The sequence below is a fragment of the Necator americanus genome, chromosome I (assembly GCF_031761385.1).
Source record: "Necator americanus strain Aroian chromosome I, whole genome shotgun sequence".
Lineage (NCBI taxonomy): Eukaryota > Metazoa > Nematoda > Chromadorea > Rhabditida > Ancylostomatidae > Necator > Necator americanus.
Window position 1 is genome coordinate 359317 of NC_087371.1, and position 7255 is coordinate 366571.

Consider the following 7255-nt stretch of genomic DNA (forward strand, 5'->3'; position numbering starts at 1 on the left):
ACACCGTTAGCTGAGAAGAAATAGATGAAGTCACCGCTTGTTCAATCGTTTTCCCAACACGTTGATCCTCCGCTCGACATCAGCACTCCGTCGTTATGTTCCGTGTGTGAACATGCCCCATATTTTTTTCCCTAGGTCTCACCATTTTGTGGATGACTTTTCCACACATTCTTTCACTTAGCAAGCCTTTAGTTTCTTAGTTAATAACAGGTTAATGAATCCCAACAATTAATAATGTTCCCCATTCTACGTGTTTAGCCACTATGTATGAACTTGTATTGAATCTTGATCTCATAGCACTGCTAGATACTTAGTTAAGTTATTCTGCAGAAGCACAACTTCGTTTTGTTAAAGGCATCACCCCACGGATCTGAGGTGGTACGGATTTCAGATGGAGTATTCGTATACGGGATCGTAGGTTATGGAGAGGGGTGATCCCGTCCATTGCTTCCTCACTGCCGCAAATACGGCTTCGAGCGATCCGGCGCGCTATTTTCTGCAACGAGTTCGATTGGAGCCCGGCAGCCTTGTGCACGCGCCGCATCTTCCGGACCGTTTTTTACGGCAATTAGGAAGAAATGGACGGAATCACACCCCTCTCCATAATCTACTGTCCCGTATAAGAACACACCACCTGAAATCCGTACCACCTCAGATTCGTGGGGTGATGCCTTTAATTGAGCATAGGGAGGACCACTACATTCAAGTGGTGTCCAAGTAAACTTCTGAATTTTGCCTCATCGTAAATAACGTTTCAGCGAATACGTGAAATTTACCAGTAAGAAAGAATTGCCTTTTTTTTTGTTAACTTTATTTGCAATGATCTCCTGTACCTTCTCTACCGCTTAAAAGGTGCGGATAAAGTGTCACTTTTTCGAAAGGCATCTACTCTGGTTCTCTTCGATCTATGCCACTGTTTTTCAAGGGCAAAAGCATTGCATTTTATGTCGCAATAGCAATACAGATATCGGGGGCTGTAAAATGGCCAAAACATTCGAGACGACAAGAAAGCCAACCCAAAGGAATATTCCCGCATGAAGTATCTTGATCTATCGAGTTCCTGTGACATATTTATTGCCATCGATCTAGAGAAAGGTAGCCGGCGGTGGTCATAATTGAGACGAAATCCTATGCTGAGACATTGTCACTCTCTTCTTTCTCAGAATTTGTTCGTTATTCGCTTACTTATATCTTTCCATAATGGTCAGACAGAGACGGTAGTTATGACGATTTTTTGAAACTATGACTTCTCAAGATCTTATAGGATGGGGTCAAATGTCTATATTATTGTTAATATTATCGCCGTTTCCATAGTCTTCATTATTGTTCGTATCCTGATAATCGAGCAAATATTTTGTGATCTTATCCCATTCCAAGTTCCATCCCAAGCTTCACCCGATGATTTCTTTTGCTTTTTATTTGGTTCGCTTTGTTGAGTGCTCCAGAAACGTCGAAGGAGTCAGTCCCTCAATCATTTTCAAATTGTCGCGAAAATTATTTGGATTCTTGCTGCTCCTCGTTCTTGAGTTGTGAAATTATCTAACTGCAGCTATTGTATGTATTTTGTGTTTTTTTTTATATTTGTACCAAATTAGCGCATATTGGAGACTTCCGAAATAGAGCACTTGCAGTTCTGGTATTAAACGGTTAGATTGATAAATACGTAGAATGGTCACTCTTCTGCGATTTCTTTGGTTGCTTCCTCATTTCACTCTTGCCGTTCTGGTAAATACCTCATTGGATTCAGCTCTGAACAATGTTACTTATTAGGATATTCGAATAAGAGAATAATCTAGAACTTTAATATATATACTATATATATAATATATATTATAATACATATAATATATGTGCATATTATATATAATATGCATGTATGTATATATTTATTTAAAGACTAAATGCTAAGGTCTTCATCTCCTGCATATTAAAGCCGGTGCTTTTTTTCGACCTTGAAATCGTTGAAGAAAAACGCTAATTTTTGGGATTCGGAGAGTTGTGAAAAATTTATTTTGTTTCACTGAACACACTGTTTCTGCGCACCACAAAGGAATGCAATAACTAAGATAATTCGATTGATTGAAACATAGATGCGTTTGCTTTAAAATCACCTATGAGGTGCATACTTGCTCGCTTTTTCATAAAGCAGCTTGTTCCACACCTGCATAAGACGTTGATTGTTTCTGTTACATTTCCATTTCCGGGCCAATTTAGAAGGCTTTTGAAGGACCTCTAATCACTCTAATCACTGGTAATTATCGTTCTCGTTTTATGTTCCTGGTTTCACGACGTATTTCTCAAAGCATCCTGCCATTTCTCAGCCAGTTTTTCTTCTTCTGTAGTTTTCCTGCTTCAGTATTCATTTCCGTGGATAATTTTATTCTTCGCTCATGAGTAATACACCACTAATATGTTATAAATGAAAAAATGAACATATAGGAGGTCTTCAGTAAAGAGAAAACATTTTACTTTCTCCAATTTTACGACCTTGAAACACTCTTACCACCTCAGGTTAGTAGAAAGAAAGAAATAAATCAAATTAAGAACAAAAAAGCTCTCAGTGCTATTCTGGTCTATGATCTTCAACCATGTATTTTTACGCTATATCCTTACTTGAAGGTACAGTTCCAAGAAGTGATGTAAAGCGTTGGTTGTAATCTGGAGCGCTGTTCGATCTTTGTAGCAGAAATGTAGAGCTTCAAAATTGCAAAATTTCGCATTCTGTTGATGTAATGTTTGCAGTCAGGGGCGTTGAATAATAGCACGTCGTCTAACACTAAAAATGATGACGCGAGATTTGTCGTTGATCTTTTTCTTCCTACTGAGATACATTAAGTGAGTCTACACATCCAAATGAGAATCGGAAAGGCCAGTACATTATGACCGTACGCATGGGTCATTCAAAGAGCATGGAAATCCCGGAACTCGGCTCCAGTCCGCCTGAACTGTGGTCTTTTCTACTACATCGATGACTCTGTTATCAACCGCAACTGGTGCTTCTGTGAGCTGTTCATGTTTTAAGTGAATTAGTGATACATACATAAATAGTTCGTTGTTGCAAAATTGTACTAGGGTATTTAATCCATTTTTTACCTTTTACTGTTTAAGAGATTCAGCAGCAGCAGTATGAAACAGGCACGGTGCCGTTAAGCTGTCCGTACTCTCACAACACTTTTTCCGCGTCATGAGTACTATGCTAGCCAAAAGGTACAGGAACGGAGATGAATAAGTCTAGATAAGTTTTAGCACGATGAAGATAGAGAGATTTTAAATGAAAAAGGAAAACATGTTGTTTATTGAGCATACAGCTGTCTCTTCCGTAACCTGTATTCTATCTTTTTTTTAAATATAAAAGGTACATCCCGGTTCTTTTTTTTTCCAGAAACATCGCTAGTAAATAAATATAGTGTCTTCAAATCTGCTATGAATGTATTGTTACATCTCTGCATACTTCAGGGATCTGTAATGTATCTGTGTAATTTTTGTTCCATATCACTGTCTAGAACGAGTACTGAGAAATTATCAAAAGAAGGTTTGAAAGTTTCCTACTTTGGTTGTTTTTGATGTTTAAAAAAAAACAAAATGCACATCTCGTAATGCAAACAGCTATGAACTATTCTCAATAGTATTTAACTGTTGCAAGTCGACAGCTTTTCCCTTTTTTACTTGCAATGCAATTTTTTACATGAAATATCTTTAACATGGAAGAATCTGTCTTTCTGAACTCAATCATTTCCTTATTCTTGAACTCTACTTCTTCAACCTTCGTATTTTCTACTTTTTTTTCCTTCCAAATAAATGCGAAAACTTTCAAATCCCAACTGAGTGGATAAAAAGTGAAGGGTAAAGGGCACGGTGTTGATGAATCCCTGTGGGAATGCGCCTGCGCCTACGAATCGCTTAAGGTTCATGAACTCCTGTACTGCCTTATGATGATTACAATTTATCGAACCTTAACAACCTTAGGGAAGTGAAGGGCTTAGTAGGCACTACGGTGATATTGAACTTTGATCGCCATTCACAACTGAACCTCCTACGGACAGCGCTATCCCCTATCGATCTGAATAGACCGCGATTTTTGTGAGAATGTGGATTTACACGTCACTTTCGTGACACGCCGCAGTGAAATTGTGAAAAGTTAATAGGTCCGAAAGTGCTGGTGTCACAATTAGAAATATGTGCAAAATTTTAGTTTTTCACAACCTAAATCGATTCGACGGCAGTTTTACGATTTCACGGAATCTTCGGAGAGCAGTTTCTTCTAGAAAGCGCGAAATCATCCACGCAAGAGCTCCAGGCAAAAGTTTCATATACTGAGCAATTATCGCAGAGTCCACCACCGTCGGTACCTCTCCTCGAACGCTTTTCTTTTTTCATTGTTTTTGTTACGAATTATGTAGTTCCTTGTGAAGTGCTAATAGTACACTACTAATACTAAAACTTATAACCGATACTAATAGTACTTTCGAATAGTCGAATGCCCCTTTAAAGGATTCGTACATTTAGTACTTTCCAATTCTAAGGTTTTGAAAGTCCTCACTGACGAATTTAGCTAACTTTAGCGCCCATCAGCGCCCAGTTTTGAACGCAAATATAGCTTCAACTTCAGATGGGATTTTGTCTGGATTCTAGCGACGGAGCCATTATAAAAAGCTAAAAGAAAAGGTGTGTACGGCCTTTTTGAGGACGCGCTTCCTCAGGGTACATGTTTTAGCTGTACAGACAATTTCACTGCTTTGTGAAACCATCCATAGTGACAGAAACATCGAATGTGCGGCTGCGAACAGTTCACTATGTTCCCCAGCAGAACCGTACTTGCTTCCTTCTTCTTCGGACTTCTCTTTGATGTTCCTGAAAGGCAAGAAACAGAAAGATCTTTATAACGTCGAGTAAGCAACTTTTCAACCGCACTCTTCCCCTAATCGGGTTAAGGTTTCGAGACACCAGTCAGGAAATTTTGGAACACTTCATTAAAACGGATACAGGATAGAGTCACTGGCGTATCAATCCAACTGGGATGCGCCAACGCGTTTTATTGGAATTCGTAATCGTTGAGGTTTTGGAACGCGTATTGCCCTATACAATGACTTGCGGGGGCCAGCCGATGATCAGGACAGTGGTTTTGTCGTTCCAGACAAGCCTGCTACCAAATTATGGAACCCCGGAGGGATGAAAGGCTTGGCTTGCACTAGGGCGGTTTCGAAGCCTCGACCCTGTGGCTACAACTCAACCGACTGCTGCACTCTCGACCCTGAACACTTTATTAGCTGCTGCTTTCTGAAGAAAGACTTTGATCATGGAATCCAAGCTTCAGAGCTCGCGACTTCAACGACCACCAGTTGAGAATTCTCACTTGACTCTCTTTGCTGTTCGAAAAGCGACGTGTAACACTGATCCTGCAGCCACTTGTTCTAGCACCGGACAGACAACGCATTCGTGAGATGAACGCTCCGATTCCGCCGATTCCGACTAATCCGCCGCCTTGCACACCTTTACCGCAACCGCGTGTGTCAAACACTTGAATTCTTTCGCATCAGCCGCCATCCTTTAGTGCAGATGTTTGCTTTGGGCCTTAACATGTGTGTACCTGTTCTGCAGACATATACAGATGATATGTTTGCCTTAGCGAAACATCTAATGCGCAACAGAGCACATTCTGAAGGGCATGGTTTACAATTATCCGAAGGTTATAAGTTCCACTGCAATTCAATTGAATTTCTGGATAAATCTTCGCGCCTTCATCGTCCTCATTAATGAATATAAGAAAAAGATAAGGTTGCACAGCTCTCCACGCTGACTGGATTTTGGAGTTTTTCTGCAAAGCTCGTTGATTTTGTTCGAAACTAAGGTCAATAATCGATCGCTCCAAGTGAAACTGAAACTGGTGTCCAAATATAACACAATCATCCTCAGAAATGAATTAAAAACAACAACACTGGATTTTTTTTTTGAAGATCAAGCGGTTGTGATGACTTCATGGATCAATCGTTCAAGAGACGTGCTCTTCTTGGTCCCAAGCATGGATTTCTTTCTTTATGGGACCTTCAGAGCGTTTTGAATGAAATGGTTGTCTGTTCTTGTGTTCAACGAATCAGCGGTGCGTTTTGTTGTCGGTTTGTCTTTCTGGCTGACTGATCGACTCGTTTTCAATGTTCCGGAATCAGTAAGATTCATTGGATTCGTTTCTCTTCTGATTTCGTACACCTTCATCGTCATCCACACGTACGCCACGATCGAAAGCAAGAAATGCACACACGCACACAAGAAACCAAAAAAGGCAAACAGACAAATAGATCCGCTATGTTGCTTCTTACGGATCGCCTCCGTCGCTCTCCATCCCCTACGTTCATACGACCCAACGTTACGAGATGCTTGTATAACAAGTTGATTACGGAGCAATTACTGTAAACACACAACGTAATTTCGCATTCTTCCCTATGGGCTTACTTGGGGTGCATTTTCACCGGGTATCTCAGTCATAAAAAGAGTGTCATACTTCTTAGTTATATGTGGTGAACATTGAGGGCAATGTTTTACGATAATGGGTCTTTTGGGCATAATTGCTAGATCATATTTCAAAGTAAGCGGCAATTCAATAGGTTTCTCAAGTTACAAAGTTCGTTAAGTAAATACGCTATACGATATTAGTACAGGCGTTTTCAGTTTTTACAGCCACAAGTCGCTGCTCTGTGTAGTTCTTTTTTGTCGCTACATCACATTAAGCGTAAAGGATAAAGATGCCTCGAGTTGATCAATCAGTTTGGGAAATTTCGAATGCGTTCGACTTGAGAATACAAACAGACAGTAGTAGGAGCTTTTCATGAAGTTTATTTTTTGGGTATCCGGCACAATATCTTGCGGGAGGTGTATCAAGTCACTGTTGTTATCACCCCAAACAAAACTGTCCGCTTGTCGTTTTCAGAGAAATGAAAGGTTTGGATGCCATAGGGCGCCTTCGAACTACCGATCGATCGTGTATCAGACACAGCGAAACTTTTTACTACTGCGCTACACCCGAAAGTTCTTCATAGACCGAATTGCCTCTTTTCCCTATGTGAAAGATTTTCGAATTTATGAAAAAGTCGAAAATTTAACGTGATAATCTACGCATAAAAGCTATTTCGGGTAATTTTCAAGGTCTCTACACAGACAGAAAAAATCCTGAGTTTCTCCCTGGATATATTTTTGATGATATGCGAAAGTCTGCAGTCAACATTCAATTCTTTGAGTTTATTTCCATTTTTGCAGTTTATTT